The 27,104-nt window shown below is 38.2% G+C and overlaps 1 protein-coding gene across 1 annotated transcript in view; it reads left to right on the top strand.

Annotated features, from left to right (window-relative positions):
* The window catches only part of Stpg2 (sperm tail PG-rich repeat containing 2), a 1,012,587-nt gene that overhangs the window by 677,597 nt on the left and 307,886 nt on the right, over nt 1-27,104 (top strand). The window contains exon 16 of the mRNA XM_050121746.1: nt 25,490-25,612. The gene's annotated coding sequence lies outside the window, so the exon portion shown is untranslated. The remainder of the gene's footprint in view (nt 1-25,489; nt 25,613-27,104) is intronic.

The raw sequence follows: 27,104 nt of genomic DNA, 5'->3' as shown, positions 1-27,104 counted from the left end.
AGATTCTCCCCACCTTCTCCTTGCATCCAACTTTGCCTCAATGTTTGTTGTTATTGTTGTCTTTCTTTTGTACAAAGCCGTTTTTATTGATTTTTATGGAGCTCTACATTTTTCTCTGCTCCCCTCCCTTCCTCTCCCCTCCCCTTTAACCCTTTCCCAAGGTCCCCATGCTCCAAATTTACTCAGGAGATCTTGTCTTTTTCTACTTCCCATGTAGATTAGAGCTATGTATGTCTCTCTTATTGTCCTCATTGTTGTCTAAGTTCTCTGGGATTGTGATCTTTGCTTTATGTTTAAAAACCACTTATGAGTGAGTACCTGTGATAATTGTCTTTTTGTGTCTGGTTTACCTCACTCAAAATTATGTTTTCTAGTTCCATCCATTTGCCTGCAAAATTCAGGCAAATGTTTTTCCTGCTGTGTAGTACTCCATTGTGAAAACGTACCACCTTTTCTTTATCCATTCTTGTGCTACACAAATATATTAGTTGTGTGGTCTTCCCTGAAGCTTGGTTCACGTATCAGTGGCTAAGGTTTTAGAGCAAACTCACCATTCTCTCCCTCAGCTGACAACAACTAATCACTCCTCATTCTGGGGTGGAACAGCATACTCAACTTTCCTCCCTTTGCTGGGATTTCGGCTGATATGGGTTTTCACAGACTGTATGCATAGTGTCACACTCACTGTGAGATCAGGTGTGCAGCTGCCCTGCTGTGTCCTGAGGACACTGTTTCCTTGCATCTCGTGTCTCTAGTACTTTCAGCTTCTTGTTCAACAATGAATGCTATCCCTTCAAGGAAGGGTTGCAGTATACATGTTCCTTTTATGACTGAGCTTTCCACAGTCTTTCATTCTCTACATTTTATCCTGTAGAGGTTCGCTGTGTTGATTATCATCTACTGGAAGCATTACTTTTCTCATGAGGTTGGAGAGATTGATTATCTATAAATATGAGAGGTCATTATTGGTTAGTTTAATACTGTGTAGGTTAATACTGTGTAGCAGAACAATTAACATGCCAAGAACATTTGGCTAGACAGATGATAGACCTTAGGAGAGAACATGCTACTATTTTACTTAGTACTTTCTAATTACTTTAGTATGTCATGTTTTAAGTTTTCAAGACAGGGTCTCATTAAGAATATCTGGCTGTCCTGAAATGTACTATGTAACTATATAAACCAGGCTAGCCTCAAAATCATAGATATTTGACTGGCTGTGTATATGTTTAATCTTTGGAGGTTTTGTTTTTGCTGTTTTGTTTTTTTCCCAGTCCCCCCCCAAAAAAACCCAAAAATTAAAAGCTGGTGGTACTGTTGGGAAGTCATGGACATAGGAGCTGGGGCACAGTATAAAACATAGATCACTGGAAACATATATCTGAAGGGCATTGGGGGACACTATTCTTCCCACCTTTCTCTCTCTCCCTCATCTGTCCCTTTCTCTCTTTTCTGACCTTAAGATGCCTACAGCTTCCTGCACCATGTTTTTCTTGTTATGCCTCTCTACTCCTTCATAGTCCCTCCCAAACAGTCACAACACAGAAACCTTGAACAAAAATATTTTCCAATGGGACTGCTCTTGCAGAGGACCTAGATTTGGGTTCCTAGCACCTAGCCCAGGAGGCTTCAAACCCCTGCAGCACCAGTTCCCATGATGCCAGTGCGTTTTTCGGGCCTCTCCTGGTACCAGACACATAAGGGGGGCATGTGCATACACAAAACACTCACATATATTCACTAAAAAATGAAAGAACTTTTCAACATTGAGTTTCTTTTATTGACTTTTGACACAGTGTCGGACAGCTGATTGAAACATAACTCAATACGAAAATACTCAATTTTAATTGATCAATAACCGAGTTAAATCTAAACACCTGGTCTCACACCTAAGATCTGTTCCCATTCATCTACTGAATTTTATATATTAATTTTTATTTTTATCTATTTTGAAATGCAGTCTTACTCTATAGTTGAGGCTATGTGAAACTTACTAGGCATAATCCCAGGATGACCTAAACTCATGACATTTCTTCTGATAAGATGGCTCTGGCACCATGGGTGTCCACCTTATGAACGTTAGATATTATAACTCTGAAAATTACTGTTTACTTTCACAAATTGTCCTAGTACCCTTTTACCTTTACCACTAGTACCCTTTTCTATACCCCTCACCTCAGTAAGCACTTTTCTCCATTGCAAGAAACATTCCTTTTCTTCCCCAATTTGATAGCTTCAGCTTTCCTTTGCTCTCTCATATACTTCTGTATTGCTAATTTATGTGCTTATTGGACTTCAGAAGTCAAATGCTAAACAGAAGCAACTTGTTCCCAATCTAAATCATAGTGACAGACTTCAGAAACAGTTTATCATCACAGGCTGATATTACTGTACAAATAGCAACTTGAGAAAATATCACAGGCCAAAAAGGAAATGGAAATCTATGTTCAGAAGAAGAACAACATCAATGTCAGGAACAACAACAAGAAGAAGAAGGTCAAGGGGAATCTGCCAATATGAAAGAAAGACAGAGTTTTTCTTCCAATTATCTTGGCATTCCATGATCTTTGCTTTTTTTGTGGGAACAGAGGATACCACCACTGTGAACACTTGCACAATATATTTCAAAGTTAATCACAAACTTTCCCCCAAGGCATTTATATGTTTTCAGTAAGGGAGAATAAATAACATATGCAAATTCCATATTTTAGATTCCTTAATGAAGAAACCCAGATGGCCTTTTTATATATGTGTTCCTCCCTCCTGGGTTAAAGAGAAATAGTTTAGAAAGAAAGCATGCAAAATGAGAATTTGCATGGACATAGACCAGGGGTTGTCTAGAAGCCCAAACCTTCTACCAAAAAAAAAAAAAAATATACGAGGTTCTTAGATTACTGCTTTCTCCTCCACTTTTGTCTGTTCCCTTTCCTTCACCTTGATCGTTATCATCAAGCAGCTGTTACCGAGAGTGCTGGATTAACCCACAGAACTGAAATGCCCCTCTTCAAGCGGAGATCTGAAAGCTACACAGGCAATATTAGGATGTTGCTTGAGCTCTTACAGGGAATGATCGGTGCTCTGATAGCCTTTGATCAGTTTTTACCTGTTGTTCTTCTGAAGTGTTTTGTTCATCGTGATTAGGTGAATCAAAGCCCTGTCTGTCCCACAGAGAGAAATGTCTAGATGCTGGCAGATTTTAAAACAGAGCAGTTTGTGAAGAAGTAAAAATAACTAGGATGTGAACTGGATTCGTCCAGCATCTCTTCTGGTGTTTAAGAGTTCCCTGTGGTGTATCTTGGAGCAAGTAGCTGCCAGTGGCCATGGTGGATACCTTGTAGAAAGAAGTACCCCAGGACTGGGGACAATTTCAGGGACAGGGTGACACCATTCCCTGGATTCATTTTTAAAGATGAGAACATATCCAAAGACTAAATTTGGATGTCATGGGCTTATTTGGAAAATGTAATCTTTCCTATCCCGTCATAGACTCTCCTTTCCAAGAAATATTTGACGTTACCCACTCTTGATTTAAAAACACATATACTGGCTAAAGTTCAAGACTTCCTCCACTTTGCTCCTCTTTATATAGCAACATATACAAGTGTGTTGTTTCCAGACAGCAGACACTCAGGGCCTTGTTCTTAAATTTCTTACTTTGGGAGAGAAACAATAGGATGATGATTTGCAAACCTATTCCACGTATAAGTACCTATTTGGTGTGTTTTCAGAATGTTCCTCCATTTTACTCTAGTTAACTCTGTAACTGTCTGAGACCCCGAATAATAACAGCACAGGAAGGAATGAACTGCAGTGGAGTTTCCATTTCAGGAAATACTCAAAAACTATGTTATGAATAATCTTCCTTGTTTTTCTTGTTGCTCCATTTGTATAATTAAGTTAAAGTGCTCAAGTTTCCATGATTAAGGTTGCTAATGTGTTCCATGAGCTAATCAAGCTGTATGTCACTCACACTAGATTCCTGGCTATGTTCTTCCCTCTCCCCTTTCAAACAGAAAGAAAGAGAGAAATAGGGGTACTGTAGAGGGGGGTGAGGGAGGAATGGACAGAGAGAAAGATATCATTTTTAAAATGTTGTTTTATCCAGACTTATTAGCAAATATCTTTGATGATTATGAAGACTTTTAAGGCTATCAAAAGAGTAATTTGTGTGTGTGTGACTCTGTGTGTGTGTGTATGTATGTGTTTGTAGAGTACATGTGCCTGTTAGTGTGTTGCAACCTCAGGTGTCACTCCTTAGAAGCTACCTATAAATTTTAAGCAGTAATTTTTCATTTTACATTCTAATTACAGTTAACACTCCCTCCCCTTTCCTGCCCCCCAGCTCATATCCACTCCTCAGGGAGGGACAGACCTCTCATGGGGAGTCAATAATGTCTGGAACATCACTTTAAGGCAGGACCAAGGTCCTCCTCCCTCTATCAAAGCTGAGCAAGATGTCCCTTCATAGACAATGGGCTTTATAAAGCCACTGCATGCACCAGGGTTAAATCCTGGTCCCCTTGCCAGTGGCCCCACAGACTTCCCAGGCCACAGACCTGCCACCTGCATTTCAGAGGGCCTAGTTCACTCCTATGCGGGTTTCCCAGCTGTCAGTCTGGAGACAGTGTGCACCCGATAGCTCAGGTTGGCTCATTCTGTTGGTTTTCCTGACATGGTCTTGACCATTTTGCTCATATTATTGCTCCTCCCTCTCTTCAATTGGACTCTGGGAACTCAGCTCAGTGCTTGTATGTGGATCTCTGCACCTGCTTCCGTTAGTTACTGGATGAAGGCTCTATGATGACAATTAAGGTTGTCATCCATCTGATTACACCGTAAGGGCAGTTCAGGGGCACCATCTCCACTGTTGCCTAGGATCTTAGCTGGGGTCATCTTCGTGTATTCCTGGAAATTTCCATAGTTTCAGATTTCTCTCTAATACCATTATGGCTCCTTCAGTCAAAACATCTCTCTCCTTGCTCTCCCTCTCAGTCCTTCCACTATCTTGATCAGCTGTTCCCTCATGTTCTTCTCCCTTCTCCCCTTCTCTCCTCTCCATTCCCCCCCCTCTGCCCTCCCTTCTTCCCACTCCCATGCTCCCAATTTACTCAGGAAGTCTTGTCTATTTCCCCTTCCCAGGGGAATTCCTGTATGTTTTTCTTAGAGTTCTCTTTGTACCTAGCTTCTCTGGGGTCATGGACTACAGGCTGGTTTTCCTTTGCTCTAAGTCTAACATCCACTTATGAGTGGGCACAACAATGTTTGTCTTTCTGAGTCTGAATTACCTCTCTCAGGATTTTTTTTTTTCTAGTTGCATCCATTTGCCTGCATGTTTCAATATTTCCTTGTTTTTTTTTTTTCTGCTGAATAAAAGGACATTGTGCGAATGTACTACATTTTCTTTCATTTAATTTTTTTTTTTTGAGACAGCCTCTCTTAAGACATGGGGCTTGCTGATAAGACTAAGGTGGCTAGCCCCCAGTGACTAGCGATTTTCCTGTTTCTGACTTAACAGTGTTGGGGTTTTAAGTAGTCATCATTACACCAGGTTTCATTATGAGTGCTGGAACAGTGTTGAAAGTATGGTTTAATAAGAGGAAATAGAATTTTAAGGCCTTGTGAAAAGCATATCTTGACCCCCAAATTTTTTGTCCCCAATTTTTCTTGTCTGTTTTTACTCCCTAATTCCTATGAAATGAACAGCTTTTCCTTCCTTCCTTCCTTCCTTCCTTCCTTCCTTCCTTCCTTCCTTCCTATTCTCCTCCCTCCCTCCCCCATCCCTCATTCCTTCCCTCCCCCTCTCTCTCCTTCTCTCTCTTTCCCAATGGCGCACATGCTCATCATATTTAGTACTACAGTCCTCTTATCTGACCAGATTTCCAGGTCTCTCCCCATTTCTCTTTCTCTCCTCCTTCACATTTACTTACCAGTCTTTTTACCCTTCTAAACAATGAAAGACCCGGAAACTTTCATATGCTTTGTGGAGGTCAAATAGGATACTGACCTTGAGTATCAAAATCTGAAAATTTATTATTTTGTATAATGAAGGTGTAAGCTGTCAAACAGCTAGCTTCATGAAGAAAGCCACAATTAGCAGAATTGAGGACATTTTGGAGACAAATATAGAAAAATTGTAACTAAGGTAACGTTTCTTGTGATAGAACAACCTCTATCACAGTTTCTGATAACTTTGCATTGGTGGATCTCTTGGTAAATTTTTAGAGGTCAAATTAAGCATCTTGAATGGTATATTCAAATTTTTAAAGGTCAAATTATGCATCTGGGTGGTGTATTTGAGAGAAACACACTATCTACCAATTGATTCTGACAACTGGCATCAAGTTTTATGAACTACACCTTATCCCAAAGAGTGACTTTTCATCCATTGTTCTGACCCTACTTGGCTGTGCTCAGGTGCTTTTAGTGAAGACGTTGTTGATGAATGACCGAGCATATCTTACTACTGAGTTTTCTTTCCTTGAACAAGTAATGGGAAGTAAAAAGAAAAAATGCTCCAAGTATAACTTGGTATTTTAGAACCTAGTAATTTATGATAGTATACAATGACAATTGTCACATTAATATACTACTTTTCTGTGCATATGAGATTATATTTGATTGATGTTGATTTATATAATGGAGATTAAGCTTTAGATAGAGATATGGACAGTTATGACAGCTCATCTTTCTTGATCTGGCCTTTAAAAATCTGCATAAATCACTTCATCTCATTTTTATTTATTTATTTTTATTTTTTTGAGAATTTTGTACATGAGTACCCTGTATTTACATATTTTCCCCTCCTCTATCTCCCTCCTCTAACTCACAGCAGATGGTGGCTATTAGAAAGGTCTACAACTTATCAAAATGCAGAGAGTGAGTGACTGTTGGGTTCTAGTCTCAATTAGTTCATCTATAACATCTAAGGATCAGCGATCAAGGTGGAAGAGACAGTGAAAAGACGTTAAGAGTCAGAGGACCATGACTCCTGCTGAGAGAGTTTTCTAGACATGACAGGGAAATGAAAGAGCACTCATGAAATCACAACAAAATGCTTACCTAAGCAAAACCTGCATGGTGATTGCACCGGTCTGTGTGCCACTAGAGATGGGGAGAATTTCACAAGGCTTCACACTTAGATGATGAACATTTCATTTCTTGGCACTGTAATGATCTTAGAATCTTAGGATCACAGCCAGTATAAGAACGTAATGAGCAGAGATGCAAAAGTACTTACTGATCACTCTACATTATGCCATTGGTCTAATCGGTGCATATTAAAGACTGTAAAGAAATAAAATTGAGTTGTATCATATGCTCTTGAATTTCTTTCTTGTCTTTTGCTATTAGTTTGACTATCAACACACTTGTTGACTCACAAAACAATTCACCTTGAAAATGAAAGTTGTTTGATTCCTCTAGGATATCTCTTCCTAGGCATGCTGTGCAGGATTTATTCTCCAGTATATACCTTTAGGCCTAAAAGCCCACTGGATCAATTACTTTGCATTTGTAACATATTTTATTGCCTCATCTGAAGATGCACTGTGGCTACTGTTCACCTCATACACCTCATTCAGTAGTTCTCAGTTCACCTCATTTATATGGAGACCAATTAAGAGACTGATCTTAGTCTTTAAATTGAATAATTTTATGGGTATTTTTTTTTGTTCAAACTGAAGTTAAATTTAGTTAGAACAATTAAAGATAACCTAGTGTTAAAGCAAAATGTTTCGATGGAACTATTAAAAACTATTTATTATTCACTGAATTTAACCCCTGTTCTAGTATTTAATTTCTGAATTTTCAATGTATTTAATTTCAGAGTTTTCAATACTATTATTCCACTTTATTTAAGGCTCCAGAAAGAACTCCTCGCTTGTCTTCAGTTTCTAATTTAAAATCCTCCCTTACATTCTCAGCTTTACTTTGCATTATATCTCTGTTCTCTTCTTCGGTTACACATCCCTCTTTTCCAGTTACTCAGGGTGCTGTGTAATGACGCTTCCATTTCTTATCTAGTCAGAGCTCGTTTTTGTTTCCCCCCTGAACTGACTTTCTTTTTAAATCTTGTTATCATATGTTATATTTTCTACCTTGTGTGGAACTCTATAAAAACATCTTCTGTCAATGTGACATTTTCTTTCTTATTATTTTGCTGGCATTGGATTGTTCTGACTCGTGTCCTTTTCATAGGCATCTGTAGATTGGCCAGAGACTGACTAGTGCTCAGCCCACTGTCTTTAAGGAAGCTTCTGTAGATATTTCCCCACTGTCCAAATGGCCCAAGCCTGCAAGTCATGACTTCATCTTCTGTTTCAATGATCTATGGCACATACATTGAAGATTTTTCCTTTATTCTTCTTATAGAGTGTGGAGTTCTAGTGTTATCTTAATCATCTATTAGATCAAACTGAATTAGATTAAATTCTGATTTTCATAAGTGGCTATAATGATCACAGAAGTTGATATAAATGTCATAATCTTTGCTCTGACATTCTTTGTAAATAAGGGAGAGATTATATAATGAATAGTTCATTCTAGCTTAAGCAGCACTTGGCTAGAGCACTGGAGCAGGAGAAATTTGGGTGGCATCAATGTTACAGTGGAGAGCAAGGCATTGTCGTACTGAGTACACTCTTAGCTCAATAGTCACACCTTTGCACACCAGGTCTGGTTCCAGATTTAATTGGTTGTGAATGCTAAGCCATTCAATTAAATGCCCTATAACTCTAACTTTATATTTTTGTTATTTTGTTTATAGCATCTTAAAGAATAGTGATTATGTCATGTGATGTTAGGAGATCTGAGAATGCATGTTCAAAGTAGCATGAAGGTGTTAACTGTAGTCTGTAAACTTCAGTGGTTACATATGACCATGTGAGTGTTTACTCATAAACATAACTGTAACCCTAAATTTGCTGAGTGATCCACAGACCTTCATGTTATTCCAATAATTTTCCGCCTCCTACTGCATAAGTCATTTAGAAGGGTCATTGAAAAGTTCAGATCGTACTATGTTAAAGAAGTTTATGTCTTTTATTTTTGATTGGTCTGCACAACAATGAGAGAACTGATTGGGAGCACTAGTAGATGGAGAGACAATTTGATTAAGCAACATAACTTTCTGTATAATATTAAATTAAAATACATAATTAAATATATGGTATTTAAAAGACATGTATCTCATGTAGTATGGGTGTCATAATTCATGATTTATACCATAGCAAAATATTGTATACTGGATATTCATAAAATGTATGAAGCTCTTTATATATGCATTATTTTATTTCTAGCAGATAGAAAGTTTAAGACATCAGCATTCTCATTGCCTCATATGGAACTACTGTCTGTTTTTTAGGGGTCACTTTATTGCCGTGCCTTTTGGAGGGGTGGACACTGTTTTATCAGAAAGCAGAAGGGACACCTCCTCAAATGCCTTTATAATGGGACCAATATCACAGCCACACAGCCACACAGCCTCATTATTTCCTAAAGCCCATACCTTGTAACTACTGTGGCAATTAGGACTTGGGTATGGTGGTACAGTACTGTAATCCTAGTTTTGTGGAAGATTTAGGCAGGTTTGAAGCCAATCTGGGCTATAGGGTGAGCTCAAATACACCATGGGCAGCTTAGTGAAACTCTCATCTCAAAATAAAAACTATACTGAAGATATAACTCAGGGTAGAAGAGTTGCTGGTCTGGGTTGAGGCCCTGGATTCAATTGCCAGTATTCCCAACATTTTCTTTAATGTAACATTCATAGATTTCCTCTATAAACACAAGTACGGCAACAACAAAAAGAAAAATGGGCAAAGTGATATGAGAAATTTGTTCTTTAAACTTCCCTTATCTCCTTCCCTGAAAAGTCCATTTATTCCACGGCTCCACATCAATATCAAAGGCCCAAAGCATATATGCCAGTTTTGCATCCAAGGACTGATCTCTGTAGCGGCAAAGGTTCTATTATCTTAGTTCTTCCTCTGTGAACAACAGTAAACACGTAGAGGAAAATGATTGTAGGGGATTTTGGAATAATTCAAAATGCCTAGCACAGCTTGCCCTTTACTTTCCAACATGCCAACAATTCCCCCCTAAGAATTTCGAGAAAAACTTTGAAACAATTAAACTCTGATTTAATGCATTGCAGCTGTCTTGATAGACTTGCTCACCACCCTCTTTAATGACTGGTTTCATTTTTCAATTCCCTTTACCCACTTACTTTTTTAGCAATCATTATATTTGAACGCTGCATGAGCTGGTGATAACAACAGAAAGAAGCAATTATTATTTTCTATTCATAATAACACAAAACTCTGAAAGCGAGGATTGTTGCCGATGATCCCACTTACAATGGGGAAGTTGGATTCTATTCTATAGAGGCGCAGAAATGGGAAGCAACTGTATGGCTAGTTTAGCAAAACAGGCTCAGATTACACTTTACAAGGCATTCATCCGAGGAAGAGGGGATAAATTGGTGTTAAATTCTGTTAGAGAAGGGACAAGGCTATTCTTAGACTTCTCAGTCCCTGACTGGTTCCTCATGTTCATAAGCTTCAGATATTACTTGATGATTTCAGCAGTTACACTTCACAGGTTTTCATTGATGTGAGATCCACAATTGTGCCTCTGACTTCAAAGTCACCTGATTCTAATCAATGAAGCTGAAAACCAGCTTGCTATTGTAAAGTGGAGGGAACGGTGCGGAGACAACGCTATGCTGCTTTTCCTTTGTGTATTATACCTTTGCCTAAAGAACACAGACTTCAGGGTGCTGTTACCTGACTAATCTTAGTCTGGTTAAATCAATAATGTAATACTGCTTCATCAAAGATGGATGTCAGGAGAAGTGCTCTTTTCTCTTTTGTCTCCTAATATTCAAGCAGAGACGGAAAATATTTTAAAATTTATTGTATTGAGAATTTCATATTTTTATCATATTCTTCCCCAAAGACCAACTACTTCCAGATCCTCTCCCTTTTCCTCCCCACCCAACCTCATGTCATGCTCTCTCTCTCTCTCCCTCTTATATTCCCCTCTTCCTTATCTGGAAACAAAAACATGAAGCCCCTTGTTTGGCTGCTTTACAAAGAATAAGACAGAATCAAAGTGAAGAAGGTAGAGAAATTATACATTGAAAAATTTTATTTTTATCATTTTGAAACAAACTTTGAAAGAAGGAAATAATATGCTAAAACACATTTATTTTTATTCAAAGGCCCAATTATGGTGAAACATTTTTTTACTGATAATTAGTATAAGTCAGAAAAATCTGGGCAGAGGCACATTGTTTAAAAAGTAAGAGAAAGAAAGCAATTGTGTGCTATGTAAAGCACAACAGGAAGGGCTCTGGGAATTGTAGGTAGTTCTGTACTTCTTTCTACATTGATCAGAAACAGTAACCATTTTTACTGTCATGAAGGTGACTGCAAACAGTAAGTCATCAGGCATGATGATCTCAGTGCAGAAGGAATAAGAGGCAAAGGGTTATTTCCTCTAAAACATACACAGACGATCGGGAACCAAAGGCAATTGAGAAGAAGGAGATGCGAGAGAAACTCTGCTATCTCCTCCCTTTGCTGAAAGTCCACCCGTCTCCTTTTCTAACATGAGAGGCAGAAGTTGGATCTCTAGAGCAGTTCCCTGCTCTTAAGAGACCAGGATGAGCACAGGAGGAGTCTCCTCAGCAAATGCTTATTGCTAATTTTTATATAACATTAATTCACCTACATGTTTGAGCTTCTGCATTTGGAAGCCTCTAGACTTTCAGTCCTTCATCTTGGCCTGTCCACGACAACTTCACTGTCATTTACTTGATACCATATAACACAAACTTTAACCATTCGCTGACTCATTTAATCAATGAGCATTCCCCATACGTACATTAGTATAAAAATTTTTGATTATTTTCTTTGGATAATCCATATTATTTACAGAATCCTCCCTGGTTGAAAAAAATAATAAAAGCAGGTAGGAAAATGAAAGTAGTTTCTTCTTGACACAAATTGTACCAATGCCACTTGGTCAGGGCTACTACTAGATAACACCCATCCTTGTTTGGTATAAGCAGGGTCAGATCCTTCCAAGTACAAGAGCATTGCTCATATCTACAAGATCCACTTAGCATTGTCCTATAAATCAGTGATCCATTTTCCTCAGATTCATATCAGTCCTTTTCCTCTCACAGCCCATGTGCAGATCAATTTTCAGGAGCCACTGTGACGGAGCAATTTGATTGCATCTTACAAGGTTAAAACTCCTCCGGCAACTTATGCTGATTTATTGGTTTCACAATGGAAATAAAACTTCTAAGTGCTGGATCAGCAGCAAGGCACAGAGAGCAGTGACCTTAAGGACTCCCGTGAGATTCTGCATTAGGATGGCCTGATCTCACACTCAAAGACAGGCTCAATGACTGGGTCTTTAAGCAAGTTCCCATGCTCTAAATTGCAAATATCATGCTGGACATTAAGAGGGAAATACAAGAAGGGTGTTCACTGCTCTGCTAGGACGTTCAGGAAATATACTAAACAACACACTGACATTTTCGACTGTACAAATGGTTTCCCTTTGGCAAAAAGTTTACCTTGATTTCTTTTAATGCTGTAAATTCTGCAACATGGCAACCCTGCTTGAGCACATTACTTATGCAAAACCAACTTTTGTTATTGTTAACTATAGAGACTCTGGGTTCTCAAACTTTATTCATAGTCTTCTCATTTTTTGTTCTCTACCTTACCCATCATAGCGTCTCATACACATGCATCTACAAATGCTGCATAAAACCCACAAATCACAATCCCAGAGAACTTAGAAAACAATGAGAACCCTCAGAGAGACAGCCATAGATCTAACCTACATGGGAAGTGGAAAAAGACAAGATCTCCTGTTGGATTGGGAGCATGGGGACTTTGGAGGAAGGTTGAAGGGGTGGAGAGAGGTAGGGAAGGGAGCAGAGAAAAATGTAGAACTCAATAAAAATCAATAAAAAACTTCTAAAGGTCTTTTATGCAGTTTTAGTTATTCCATTAGATTATCCTCTCTGTAGGCAACTATTACCAGTTTTTGAAACATTGCAATTGACTCAATACTGTTTTTACAAAACAAAATATAATAAGTAAACAGAACCCATCACATCATAGCTGGACAAGGCAAACCAACTGAAGGAAAAGAATCCCAAGTACAGGCACAAGATCAGAGAGACCCACACATTCATCTCTCAGGAGTTTCATAAAAATATGAATCTGAAAGCTATAATATAGATGCAAAGGACCTGGTGCAGACCTGTGTGGGCCCCATGCTTTCCGCTTCAGTTTCTGAGAGTTATTATGAGCCTTGCTCAGTTTATTCAGAGGGCTTTGTTCCCCTGCTGTCCTCCATCCTCTCTGGCTCTTACACTCTTTCCACCTCCTCTTCTTCCAAGGGTTTCCCTGAACACTGAGGAGGGGGAGATGATTGACTGTTCCTCTCTCTCTCTCTCTCTCTCTCTCTCTCTCTCTCTCTCTCTCTCTCTCTCTCTCTCTCTCTCTGCATAATGTCTGGCTGTGGCTCTTTGAAATTCTGTATTTCTTCCCATCTGCTGAGGAGGAAACCTCTCAGATGATGACCGAACAAGGCACCAATCTGTGAGTATAGCAGAGTATCAATAGAAGCTATTTTATTGATACTTTTTTAGACCAGTATTGTTTGTTTTACCCTAAGACTCTGGACTATCCAGATTCTGGTTCTTGGTCACCCAAGGAATGTTGGTTTTGCGCTTCATCTCTTGTAATGGGTCTTAAGTCAGACATTAGTTGACTATTCCCACAAGTTCTGTGCCACCATTTCCCTAGTATACTTTTCAGGCTTAGTTGGTGCTGATATTTCTCTTTTGGGAGGCTTTGAAGTACCTCCTCTCACTAAAACATTAAAACATGGATGTAATGTTCCATGTAGACAATAAATTGACTTTGCTATATTTAATGAATGGGTGTTCTTAGAAATGCTGTCAGTTTTCAGAGAACAGACCATTGTTTTAATAACAGCTCATATTGCTTGGGGATTTCTCTGGGATCCCCTTGGCCAATGTGAATGCAATGTATTGTTTCCTCAAACAGCTGGGAATTGATCTACCTCAAGATCAAAGAATACCACTCTTGAACATATAGCTAAAGGATATCTCATTTTATCAACAGTAAACCTGTACGGCCATGTTCTTTGCTGGCCTATTCGTAAGATCCAGAAGCTGCAAAACAGACAAACAAAATATAACAAACAAAAACCTTAAAATGTCCCACAAAATGTGAATGGAGAAAGAAAATATGGTACATTTGCACAATGGGGTATTATTCAACTGTTTAAAACAATGATATCATAAAATTTTCAGGCAAATAGATGGAGCTAGGGGAAAAAATCACTGAGTATAGTAACCTAGAATAATAAATATGTCATGTATTCACTTATATGTGAATATTGGTCATCAAAAAATGATAACTATTTAGAGTCCATAGACCCAGAGAGGATAGGTATAGAGGAATTGACACATGGATCTACCTGTAAGGGGAATTAGAGTAGATTTTTATAAGTGTACTGGGGGCAGCTGAGGATGGGAGCAGCAGGATCAGGTGGGGAGGAGGAAGGGAGATAGGGTTGAGGGAAGTTATGTGGGGAGAGACAACAGCTATAATTGAGAGGTATTTGATGACTGATATAGAACCTGAATGGAAACTTCCCAAAATGTATGAAGGCAATCCTAATGACCTTCTAGTAATGGGTGGGGGGAGGGGTGGTGGAAGTGGTTCAGAGTCCCAAGTGACTATCTCTTGTGACCAAATTAGACTTCCCGTACCAGGACTGGGTTGACTCAATGCTTTCTTTAAAAAGGGTGTTTGAAGTAACCATAAACTAGGAAATTGTAGGTCATTGCTGCCTCCTTGACTGTCCAGTAATGAGTCAGATATAACCCATGTCCTCATAAATCCTATGCTATTCTTATGTTTCCATGAATACTTGGGATTTTTTTATGGCAAAGAACTTTTCCAGCAATCTATAGACTATTGCTGCCTAATTGTTAGACTGAATTCAAATGCCATTTCTGGTCCTTTAGAAAGTGTCCCATAGGGCTGAAGAGATAGCTCAGCCATTAAAGGCTAGGCTCACAACCCAAAATAGAAAGTGTTCTGTCTTCATTGGCTCAATTTTTTTTTTAACAAAGCATTCTCTATTGTGTTCTGGGAAAGTGGACTTTTCTTTTAATTATTTTATTCAGTACAAGAAACACTATAGATTGATGGGCCTTTGAAAATGTGTGTCAAGTAAATGAACAATTGGCATACACAGATCATACAGAAGGAAGCATGGTGGAAAAGGACATATTGGTCCAAGTCAGTCTAGGTTTTTGTCTTTGCCCTTGAACTTGCAAAGGACCCTAAATTTGCGCATCAATGCTTCAAAAAAAGAAAAAAATATAGAATGTGACTGTATTCATGTAACTATCAATTTTATTGTGTCACTTCATATATTATATCATAAGTCAGGGTGAATATAAGTGTGTATGAATGTATCATATAAGTCACCTTTATGCTATCAATTGGAATTTTATTCAATATATACTAATTTGCTTCAGTGTTTATTCAATTTTGTTATTTAACATACAATAATTTTAAGCATGTTCTTTTTGAATTAATGAATAAATGGATTTTTATTTCTATTGGCAATCCGCTGCCTTGAATATTTATCTGCTAAGCATTGAAATCTAAAACACAATGCAGTTCTTTCATGAGGTTACCTAAATAAAAGCTCAGATATATTATCTCATATAAATGTCTCTGCTTCTATTAGCAAAATGGCCTAGTTACTGTATTTTAAAGATTGAATTCTTAATATTTTTATTTTTTATTTACAATAAATCCATTGAGTTAAAAATAAAATATGTAAACACCAGGGAAATTAGCCGTGTACATATCATCTGGAGCTGTTCAACTCCTGGTTCAAACTTCAGAGCAATTAACAACGAAAGGATAGCCTGAACTCAGACACCATGTAGAATGATTTGGAGATTCCTCAAAGCTTTCCTGTAAGTTAGAGTGCAGATGACTTATATAGATTCTCAAAATTTGTCTTAAGCCTACCTCCATCTCCTCAAATATTTCCACTCTTCAGAAATACCTACTGTATTTTCTTTCATATAACACCTGCTTCAGCTTCATTCCTTGAACATTAAGTACCTCCTCCCTTTTGCTCTAAGACAAGACAGAATTCATGCTTAACACCTTATCTAAAATATTTGCCATGAAATTTGCATTGCATCTCTCTTTTCCAATATGACTTTATCACTGTCCTCATATTCTCCATTAAAATGATTATGGATTTAAAAAGATACCAAGGATGCCTTCAGAAGGAAAAGGTAATGAAGCACGTATTGGCTTTGTGGGAGCCTAGGCAATTTGGATGCTCACCTTACTAGACCTGGATGGAGGTGGATGGTCCTTGGACTTCCCACAGGGCAGGGAACCCTGATTGCTCTTTGGGCTGACAAGGGAGGAGGACTTGGTGGGGGAGGGGAGGGAAAGGGAAGGCAGCGGTGGGGAAGAGACAGAAATCTTTATTAAATAAATAAATTAATTAAAAAAAAGAAATGAGAAGTGGAGAACTGTGAATAATGAGGAAAAGTGTCTGTGACCTAAGGAACATTTCTGCCTTGCCTTCTTGAAACATCCTTCTATTGCTTGTTTTATGTCTTCAGTTACATACTACTATTTATACACCACGACTAATTACCCTTCAGATCCCTGAGAAGTGTATAAAATAATTGGTTTTCCAGAAGGAGGCCAACACTGTGATGCCACTATCTCTCATAGAGAGTAAGAATGTGACACTATGGTGAAAGTTGTGCAGATCTTGTCAGCGAAGAATATGAGGCATGTGGTATGTGCAGAATATAGTTAGCAACCTTAGAATTAGTACCTACCTGCTTAGTGGAACAAGGGAAACTTTGTGCTTGTGCCTTTGAAACCGATATGGGATTCCCCTCTGCATGCTATAAACATGTTTTATTACCATTGATTATTAAAGAAGCTGTTTTGGCCAATGACTTAGTAGAGTAAATCCAGGCAGGAAATCCAAACAGAGATATGGAAGGAAAGAAGGTGGAGTCAGAGAGACGCCATGTAGCTACCCAAAGTATCAATTACCCCAGAACTTTTATCAGTAGGACATAACCTGTGGTGATATACAGATTAATAGAAATGGGTTAATTTAAGATTTAAGAGTTGGAAAGGAATATGCCTAAGTTACTAATTAATGTAGCTTCTGTGTTATCATTAAGGTATGGAAGGCCGGTAAATGAATGAGCTGTCTCCACTTACAACTGGGTATCTAAATGAGGATAAAAGAAACATGAATAACACATTGATATATACATTTAGTTGATGTTTGCAGAGCTATTTCACTTACTATCCAGAATTCATTGTGGTATTCTCACAATGTGAAAAGGGGCTAAACACTGTATATCTATCTTAACACCAGAAAGTGTCCCTTTAGCATGTGGCAGGTGAGTGACTCTCAGAGAGGTTCATTGTATTAAATCTGTTCTTACTCAGTTTTCTGATCTACAATGTGAGGCAAAGACAGCATCCCTAATGTATTTGTTTGTTCCAGGCATTGTAGATATCAAGAAAAAATGTCCAATTGTACCTGCTTGGGGACCAAAGTCCACTCCATTCAGGGGTCATACCCCAGTGGCTTAGTTAGGGTGAAGAGATGCCATGACCATGACAACTCTTATAAAGGGCTGGCTTACAGTTTTAAGGTTAAGTCCATTATCATGGACAGAAGCATAGCAGCACACAGGCAGGCAGGGTACTAGAGAGGTAAATGAGAATTCTACATCCAGACATGAAGTCAGCAGAAGCACAGCTACACTGACAGGCCAGCTACACTGGGCCGGACTTTAGCTTCTGAAACCTCAAGCGATCCCTGGTGATAAATATCGCCCAACAAGGCCACACTTCTTAACAGTGATGCTGTTATGAATGAATGGTGTTTGAATGATGCCATTGTCATTCAAATCATGGCACTCAGTTAATATAATCTAAATTAATAATTATTTTAACAATTATCATATTCAAATTCAATCTTAGAAACTTGATCTATGAGAAAATCTCTGTATTTCAAAGCAGTGCAGTAAATGCAACACCTTTTGAACCATCCCTATAGAGCAAGCATTTTACTTTGGGTAGCCACTATCAAACTTAGGACTGAACTGAATCTTCCATGTTCCTAGGGTTCTGATGAAAAATGCAATAGCATGGGAACCATTCTTTCCAGCTTCTAAATATTAGTCTTACCTACACTCTCTGTATACTGATAGTTTCACATAAATTTTTCTTAATATCATCCATTCTTCACATTGAATATATTTAAAGAGTTCAATTATGGCCTAATATTTTTGTCTTGGAGAAAATCTCTCAATCTGCTGGATCCTCCTGATGAGAGAGAGAGGGGAAGACATACTTATGTTTGGGCTGTATGCAGTTAGTTTGCATCCTAGAATTTCATTTCTTAAATATGGCATAAAGAGGGTTTGCAGAAAACAACAAAGGAAAAAGGAGGGAGTAGATGAGTAACTACAGAGGAAAAACTGTGTGTCCAAGCCCACAGCTGGGACACATCCAAGAGAATCATTTTCCACGGTCTTCTCATTGGTTGAGAAAGCCCAGTGTCATATCATGAACATCCTCCAAACATTATTATCATTATCATCATGGTGGGGCATGGTGGCATGTAGGGTAGACATGGTCCTAGAGTTGTTTCTGAGAGTCCTACACCTGGCAGGTAACAGGAAGTGCTATAAAATATTGAGAAGTATCTTGAGCATATATGAGACCTCAAAATTTGCCTACACAGTGACACACTTCCTGCAATATGCCATGTCTATGCCCAAAAGCCCACACCTCCCAAGAGTGCCACTACCTTGGGAGCCATTTTCTTTCAAACCCCAACACTTACTAATAAACGTTAGAGCTTAACACACTGCGCTTGAAAGATATTTTCAACCATATGATAGTAATAACAGATTACATTATGTGCACAGCATATATAATACCTCTTAAACCTCTTTACAAGAGCACTACTCTCATTTTTGATAGCTCTTACTGTTATCCAACCAGATCCCCAGCTTTTATTCCTAGGACTTTGGGGAGTAGGTTTTAAACATGTGATCCTTAGTTGGGTTAGAAAACATGCAATTAAGAGGAAGGAGAAAATCTGAGTGTGGTAATAACTACTGAAATCACCATAGTAACCTTTTTTGGTAGAAAAACATTTTTAAAAGCAGTTGCTTGAGAGATTTCAGGGGACACAGTCTGCAGAGGAAAGTACATTTGATTTCTTAAACAGAGTATGGAAACCAAAAAGCTGCAGATGTGGGCTTTTGTGCTTGACTTTGTGATTGAACAAAGACTTCTAATGACTCTTCCCCCTCCCCCAAACATGTAGTGTGTAGCATGTCTGAAACTATCGGTAGAACTCTGAGCATCTTTCCTGCGTTCATACGGTACTATAGTTGAAACCCTCATTCAGACCTCACAATTCTACCACAAGCCAGAAACGTTTTATTCGCTCAGATGCCTAAACAAGAATCTCTTCCCTGCTCTATGACTTAACTATAATCAATCTATAAGCCTGAACTGTGCTTGAAATTGACACTCTTGCTTCCCTGAGTTTGTCATTTCCTCCCTGATTAGACCACTCTCACCTGTCCTGGATGTTGAAATGAATTTGCAGCAATGTCTAAACCTGTCTGTCTTAGTCTTCAACTCTGTGATCCCTTGTCATTATCTACTTTTAGACTCCTCTGTGGTTCTAAAGTGTAAAACCGAAACTACTGCTTCCTAATTTAAGAACTTTAATAGCTCTTTTCTGCTTCCAGGAGTAATTGCAAACTCTTGGCTCACTTTTCAAGTCCCTCTTCATCTGGATTTGATCATTCTCTAGTTCTCTGTACACTTTCTGCCACTTCTGACCTGCTACTCTCAGTGAAATCTACTGAACAGGCAATATGCCACTAACTCATCATGTCCTGTTGTGTTTGGCTACTCTTTGGAACTTGTCACATCCTCCAATTGACTCTGTAGGTTTCAGACTAGTTGCATCTTTTTCTGAGAAGCTTTACCTGAAAGTATTCTGTGGCCTTTTTTTTTTATCCTCAACGTTTTCTATTCTTATTCAAGTAGCACTATTTATTAATTAGACAGGACATGGCATATCTTGGTCTTTGTTCTTTAGATATTGCTGTTTTATCCCATACTATTAATTACAGAAAATAAGCAATATATTACAAGTGTAACGCCACACAACCACAGTGCGTATCAAAGATCCAGAAAGAGAGCACTGATGGAATATGAGGGCATTCTCCTTCACCACTCCATAAAGACATTTCTAGAGAGGATTCCAAAGACACAAGAATGTAGCCCCTTTCTGTGGCACAAAGAGGGGCTATTTTTCATAGCTTTGGTGTTTTTTTTTTTTTTTAAGAGTATGCTATGTGAAGCTCACCTGATAACTGAAGGGAGCATTTGAGAAAAGGTGGCTTTATGCAGTGGGTTACATAGGCCGCCTGTCGCTTTGACTTCTGCTGTTGCCCTCCTATCACGCCTGCCAGCCTCCATATAACAGGTCATCAGATTAATGCAAGCATGCATGAGCCCTGATTGGCAGTACAGCCTCCCTTCTTTCCCAGAGCTTTCTGCATTTCTCACTAATTAAGAGACAGGGCTGGGGTCTTTATTTATGTGTCACAGAACATCTATTCTATACAAGATGACTTCATTTTCTAATTGAATATGGAAGACCTTTAGAGACATTGAGATTGTCCAGCAAGGGTAACCTTTTCATTCACTCAAGAGCTGCTCTAGGCCCCTAGTGTATGCCAGGCTTTGCAATGTAGCAGTAAACAAGACGAGCCAGGTGAATGTTCTTCCATTACAAACTAGGAGGAGAGGCAGGCACTCAGCAAGGAAATGCGTGCCTGCGGTGGAGAGCAGCAGACTGCCGCAGCGCTGCATGTGCTAGTGGGAGAGCTTTCAGAAAGTGAGGTACAGCCCTCGGAGACGACAGTTCGTGAGCTGACTAGGAAAGGGCTGAAGTGGGTTCAGAAATCCTTGCTTTCCCGTGGCTAGTTTAGGAATGGTCAGCCCTGGCAGTTAAATCCCTTCTTTTACATCATTCATGTTGCTAAGAGCTGCTGCAATACGACCTGAAAACCCCCAAATGATGTTTGAACTCCAAAAACAAAATGCAAAGTGGAGAACGAACAAAGATAAACACAACGGAACTGGAGGATTGACAAGCTTCATGATGTCTCCACTCTGTGCTCTTTACGATCCTTGTTGCATAGTTCCCTGAGGCGCGTCCTGTAACTAACCTGCACAGATGATGACAATCCCTTTCTCATATGATTTTTTCCTTGCCCTTGGTCAGAGAAAATGTCATGTAACTTCATGACACTCTAGGAGATGCAGTTTCACAGCAAACTTTATTTTCCTCTCACTTTACAGTATTTCTACCTCCTCTTCTGCTATGATCCCTGATGCCTTAGGTACAGGAGTTGTACTGTAGATGTATCACAAAGGGGCTGGATGATATATCATTACTTATTTTTATTTTTTATTTTTTTATTTTATTTTTCTATTTTTATTGGTAGTGTTTATATATTTAGGAGCAGAGAGAGAGAGGCCATGGATTTGATAGAGGAAGTATGTTACATGGGAAGGTTTGGAGGGAGGAAAGTGAAGGAAAGAATGATGTAATTATAATTTAATTTCAAAAAAAATAAGAAAAGAAAGTATTATGTTAGTAATGCTCTAATCTCCTTTCCAATTAATGAATGATTTTTAGGGGGTGAGTAAACTATTGGTTCTCTGTGCTAAGAACAAACACACTGGACAGGTTTGTGTAGCACGTTTGTACACAAAATTACCCTTCACTTAACCACAGTACATTGCAATTGAGATGAGACTTTTTATATTGATGCTGTACTTAGGACTGATAAGAATATTTATATTTGATTGAAATAATACAGTTTCAGGAGATATACTTGATTCTGTATTGTCGTATACTGAATAAATTAATAACTAAAGATGAGTTTATAAAGAATAAGTTGTGGTTCAGTATATTGTGTTGTGTAAATGTCCAATTTAAGTGCAAAGAACAACAACCTGGGATTTTTTAAAAAAAAAATGGACAAGTATCTAAGGCTATACATTCAGAAATGTTTCCAGAACTACTTTCTCAGCCAATGTAAATATTGCTTTTATCTTAGTTACTTTTTATTGCTTCGGCAGAATACTGTTATTAAGAAAACAGAACAAAGGGTTTATTTAGGTCTATGATTACAGTCAGCTAGAGCCAATGATGTTGGAGTGGAGGTAGCAGGAGACAGTGAGCAAGAACCAAAGGTAAAAACTCAAACAGCAAACAGAAGGCAGAGTGCACTAGGGATGGTTGGAAACTTCTGAAACCTTACATGCAGGGAACCTTGCTCCCAACAGATCTCCTGGCCTGGGACAGGTATGTGAAGCTGACACAGGGAAGAAACTATGACTACCTGTTTCAAATAAGTGACCCCAGGTAGCCTGGGCTGTTTTTATCTATAGTTTCAATACTTTGAATGAACAGTTTTACAATTAAATTTGTTTCCTTAGGTTTCTAATAATGGTTACAATAGTTTCCAGCTTGTCCCTTTTCCTTATTCCCCTTCTGTACCCCAGTTTTCCCACTGGTAACCATTATCTTCTTGATTCATAGCTCTATTGTTAAAAGCACAAACAGTATTGCAAGCGACAAAGGAAGTTTTCTAACTAGGCACACTTACATGTAGAACAGTGTGCCCAGTTGGCAGCGTCTGCAATAACAGCATAATGCAAAGTGAGAGTTTTGTCTCTGATTGTTAATGTTTACCTCTGGTAAAATCTAAGTTCTCACAATCAACTCACCAGCCAAGGCTTAATCAATTAATTCTTTATTCTCTACTACCCTATCTCTTCCAGGTTTTTCCCTGCTTATCCTACAGGCAACATAACTTGGAAACTTACTCTTTTTTTTAAATATTTTATTATTTATTATGTACACAATATTCTGTCTGTGTGTATGCCTGCAAGCCAGAAGACTCCATTACAGATGGTTGTGAGCCACCATGTGGTTGCTGGGAATTGAACTCAGGACCTTTGGAAGAGCAGGCAACGCTCTTAACCTCTGAGCCATCTCTCCAGCCCCTTGGAAACTTACTCTTAATAGTTGGCAATGCTTCTCCCTTGCTCTCATATCCTTCTCCTCCCCACTTCCTACAGCCCTGGCACGGCTAACAGTAATGAGGGCATTGTGGGTTTCTAGGATTCCGTTTCATTCCCTGTTCCTAGACTGTTCCCATTAACTCTTGACATCATTATTTATTTTCATTTCTCCTAGACTCTTCTGGTTCAAATCATTCTTTCCAGATAAATTATGCAAATTTGTAGTAGTACCAAACTGTGACTCTTTCAGGCTAGTCACAAGGTGCATTAGAAAACCACAGCTTGTTCTAAAGAAGTCTGTATTTATGGTCACTCTTGAAACATCAAAGGGTAAGTGGGCTAAACCAGATCCACTGTATATTTTTAACTACACCCCCTCTGGCTCACCCAGAGGGAGTCATCAGGGGAAGTTTTCCTTTTGTAATATCTATTTTATCCCTGACTGAGAATGTGAAACTAAAAGCGACTGCCGGTAAGACTTGCATAGTGAAAGCAAGGTGAGCGGGTTGCTCTTGGGGTCAGGCCCAGCATTATGCAATGAACTATCCATTGGCCTTACCAAATTGGTCAGATTCTCCAGGGCCTTGCCACAAGGAAAATTTGTTTTTGTTATTTGCAGGCCTTGTCCCTAAAGAAGTAACATAGCTCCTGGCACTTAAAGCCTGTCCCCAGTGACACACCTCCTTCAACAAGGCCATACAACATAATTCTTCCCTAACAGGTCCACAAACTCAGGGCTAAGTATCCAGCTCCATGAGTTTATGACAACCCTTCTCAGCCAAACTACCACACCTAATGATTAAATTTGACATATAAATTGGAGAAACATTTATGACTCATTTAAAAGAGATTTATATTTTTTGATCAATTAAATATATAAGATGCTAAATGAATTTAATATTATTACTACTAGTTATACTTGGCAGTACTGGGGATCAAACCTAGGGCCTGTAACATGCAAGCAATGTGTTCTAGTTCAAGCATCATGGCAAATACTATGTAGTAATAGTCAAGACCGATTGGTTCCTTGAATGTTTTTCATATATAGCTGAAATATAGTGAACTAATGAAAATCACTCAGCTTTAATTTTTTCATAATCAGTGCACCATGGTACTTGTGTGGCTGATCAATAAAATGGATAGTTATATTTTTTTGCCTGTTTTATGCATTGGTTCTGCATGGTATGCTTTAATAACACCTTTTTACTACCACTCCTGAGATGTAACATTTTTCTGAGCAGAGTCAAGTTTCTGAACTTTTGTGATAAAAGAAAACCTTATATCAGGGACAGAAAAGATTATTCTTGACCCAAATTTCTATTTAGTGGAAGTCTGGGTCACTGTCAGATAGACTATACAAACAGTCTCTTGATTAAACTGAAGCAACAGATAAGCTGAGTAATTGCTTGGGGTATTGACTTTAGATCTCATAAACCTGAGTCTCCACAGTGGCAGGGTATGACCTTATACTTACTCAGTGAGCACTACTTAGTGCTCACTGTGCAGATGGGAAAGGTTCTTTTTTGGTTGGCTAAGATTTTCTATTATACTTCACATAAAACTTATCTAAAATACTAACATGTTTAATTACAAATCATGCTAGGTTTTACTGAATAAATTTACCACATTAATTGTTTTAAATTATTTTTTAGTTTTGTGTATTTTTTATAGACTTCAGGATATGACCAGTTGTGGAAATTGTACAATTTAATTTGTGATACTTTTTTGTTTTGTTCCTAAACAAAATAATCCATAGAAATGCAGACCTTTATTTTGGAATACTCCGAATTCTTTGTGTGAGTAATCATTAATTCCAGTAGGTAAAGTGCAGATGTGATTTCTGCAGTGTCACTGACTGAAAAGCAGACCCCAGCTTCTTCTATCTAGATTGTTTAAGACTACGCAGACAGACACCAATGGTTGATTTCATAAAGGAGAAGCCAGTTGTCTGTTTTTCTCAAAGCTTTTGTGAATAAGCCACTCAGTTAAGCTTGCAAATAAGAAGAAAATGAAGTTAAAGGAAGATGTAAAGGGTGGGAATTTAGTCTAACCCTATTGATCTATTTCCTGAAAACTTTACGAATTGAATCTGGTTATCATTGACTGAGTTAGTTTGAAGAGCATAGTTTCTCTTGGTCTTTCTGGAAAAAGAACAGTTTCCTTTGCTCCATAGTTCGTGTTTGTTTTATTCATGTCTCCTTTTTCTCTGAACCTAGGAATTGCTTCATTTATAAGAAGACTGACAGAAGAGAACTCAACTTAAAATCTGACCATCAGATCCTCAGTAACTAGACCATGAATCAAGTATCCATTCCTTGTTCAATATGCAATTACTCCAGGTGGGTATCAAGTAATATACACATGACTGTACTCTAGGAGACAGAGAAAAATATTCAAAAGAATCAAATTATCATAATCTTGCTAGGAATTACGTAGTGTTGCCTGTATTAGCATAACATCAGCTTTCAAGGGGACAATGACCTTTCTTAATGACCACTTATATGTGAAGGTTCTGATAGAAATGTCTTTCCATAAAATGATTTGGTCACAAATGAGGAATCACTCTATAAGAAACAGTGGAGCCTAATTTAATTTTGTGATTAATTATAACTGGGTTGATACCCATTTTCTTTCATGATACTGTGATCATCTTACTCAGTATCTTCATAGAAGATGAACTCAGGTAATAGATGTCAGGTAGATACATAGATGAAAGATGGGACATAGGCAGGTAGATATTTATATTAAGAAATTGGCTGATGTTATTCTAAAGTTCCTGTAGGTGGTAAGCCTTAAATAAGTAAGACAAGCTGGCAGGCTGAAGGTTAAGATAAGAGTGATTGTTATACTTTTGAGTCCAAAAGTGAAATATTTATGAATAAATTCTATGCAGTGGAAAACAAACAAACTAAAGGCTTGCTTCATTCTTTTTCATTCAACTCCACTCATTTTTCCAGAGAACTCTGATGTATAGATTATAGAGGATAATCATTTAAAGTCAACCTCTTACAGGTGTTAATGGCTTGAAAGGACATCTTTGCAGTAAAATCTAAAGGAAAACACCCCTGAATCCTCACAAAAGCATTGTTAAATTGACGCAAAAAATTAGCTAATTTAGCCACACTCACCCTTATTTTTGTGTATGTGTGTGTGTTTACGCTGGGTGACTAACTGGACTAATAGCTTCAAGTTCTACTAGAACAGCCCATGTTACTGTGCTATCTTCTTGCATCTGGAATTTCTATTTAGAATAGTGAATATAACAGAAATAGATTAGTTGGTGTATATTTTTATTAATTCTTAATGCCACATTTCATCATTTGTAAATGATTCCAGTATTCTGGTATCAACATTTAAATTATGACTCTAGTTATGACAATGGTGGGGGAAGTCAAATGCCTCTTTTCACTGCTACAGGTAGAAAATCCAGCTCTCACTGGATAACTCCAAGGAGTAGTGAATACTAAGAATATCTTCTTGTTTTACAAAATTTCAAGATTTCTAGTGGGAGTGAGAGAGAAGCTTAAGATATGCAGTAGATAAAGAAATATCATATAGTAGGCACAGGCTGCTCGTTCGTTTCCCAGCTGCCCAGACCCGAAATAATCAGAGATAAGCTGTCTTAATTACAACACTGCTTGACCAGTAGCTTAGACTTCTTATGAACTAGCTCTTACATCTTAAATTAAACCCATTTCTATTAATTTATGCATCACCACGAGGTTCATGGTTTACCAATAAGGTTCTTTGGTATCCCTGTCCTTTGGCAGCCACATGGCATCTCTTTGATTCTGCCTTCTTTTCTCTTCTGTCTGCTTGGAATTACTGCCT

This window comes from Alexandromys fortis, unplaced genomic scaffold (assembly GCF_014885135.2).
Source record: "Alexandromys fortis isolate MF-2015 unplaced genomic scaffold, M_Fortis_MF-2015_v1.1 scaffold_196, whole genome shotgun sequence".
Lineage (NCBI taxonomy): Eukaryota > Metazoa > Chordata > Mammalia > Rodentia > Cricetidae > Alexandromys > Alexandromys fortis.
This window is presented reverse-complemented; position numbering and strand designations above follow the sequence as displayed.